General features: G+C 53.5%; 1 non-coding gene across 1 annotated transcript; it reads right to left on the bottom strand.

The window, feature by feature from the left end:
- Positions 1 to 219: 219 nt before the first annotated feature.
- Positions 220 to 381, bottom strand: LOC138468567 (U1 spliceosomal RNA). The gene has a single exon (XR_011268333.1). It is a non-coding gene; the product is annotated as a U1 spliceosomal RNA (small nuclear RNA).
- Positions 382 to 1,094: the final 713 nt, after the last annotated feature.

Genomic DNA, 1,094 nt, shown 5'->3' with positions numbered 1-1,094 from the left:
AGCATGTGCAGTGTGCCCAATACATATGGCCGCTTATCTCTGTAATACACATTACTTCTGTGGTGATGAAAGAAGCATAATTCAATTCAACAGATAAAATGTGGAAAAGCGATCACCCAAAGGTGAACCTAATTGAAGAAACGCAATGTGAGCACAATCTTAAAGTATGCAACCTAGCAGGCCTAGTGCACACTTTTCCTTTTCTTTCACTAATAAATCAGGGGGAGAGCGCGAACGCAGTCCCAAACTACCAGAAATAATGCAGTCGTGTATCCCGCATTTGGGAACATAGCAGGGGTCAGCAAATCCGATGTGCAATGGGTAAGCCTCACCCTGGGAGATCTGCCCTTGAGATCAGATTCTCCCCTGCCAGCTAAGTATGAGTTGCATGCAAGAGGGCAGGGGTTGGGTCAGTTCTGGGAAGCCCTGCTAAGCGAGGATGAGAAGGCAGGCCCTGACCCAGCCCCAACCCCCCACCCCTCCGGAAACTCTGAGCATCTGCAGAGCTGCCTGTCCCTCTTGTAGGGGGAAGCTTCAGCAGGCAGAGCCCAGCAGAAGAGCAGATTGTAGCGCAGTTCCTTTCTCCCATCAGGCCCTGCTCGGCCTGAGATTTGTATAAATAGCAGGATGGCTCGAGCAGGCCTCTTGCAGTCTGCCCACTGGCCTGTCGGCCCACACGGGCCCATGGCCCTCCTGAGCGCAGCTGCTCAGCGCTGGCCCCATTGACACCATCATAATCATCCTGGACCTTGACGCTCCATCACCCCTGAATCTCAGAGTTCTGCTCAATGACAATGCTGAAGCTTTGACATCTTTGCCGTAACCATATGCCGTGTTGCGTCAGCCGAGCCTGCACAGCACCAAAGGCAAGTAATCCCTTGTCCGGGCCCAGAGGTCACTGAGTCTTCCAGTGCCATCCACTTGGCACGGCCTACTGTTCCCAGCGTTTTCTACCTGCAAATCAGCACCACTGCCAAACAGAACTGCATCATTGGGGCCCATCGCTGCTGCTCTCCGACTTGACCCCAGCCCAGCGCAAAGGCACCCATGCTTCTGGTCTGATGCTGAAAAGCCTGGCTCTGCTGAGATCCGAA

The sequence above is a fragment of the Ambystoma mexicanum genome, chromosome 4q (assembly GCF_040938575.1).
Source record: "Ambystoma mexicanum isolate Mex_15411 chromosome 4q, UKY_AmexF1_1, whole genome shotgun sequence".
NCBI lineage: Eukaryota > Metazoa > Chordata > Amphibia > Caudata > Ambystomatidae > Ambystoma > Ambystoma mexicanum.
The sequence above is the reverse complement of the archived record's forward strand: the minus strand, read 5'-3'. Positions and strand labels throughout refer to the sequence as shown.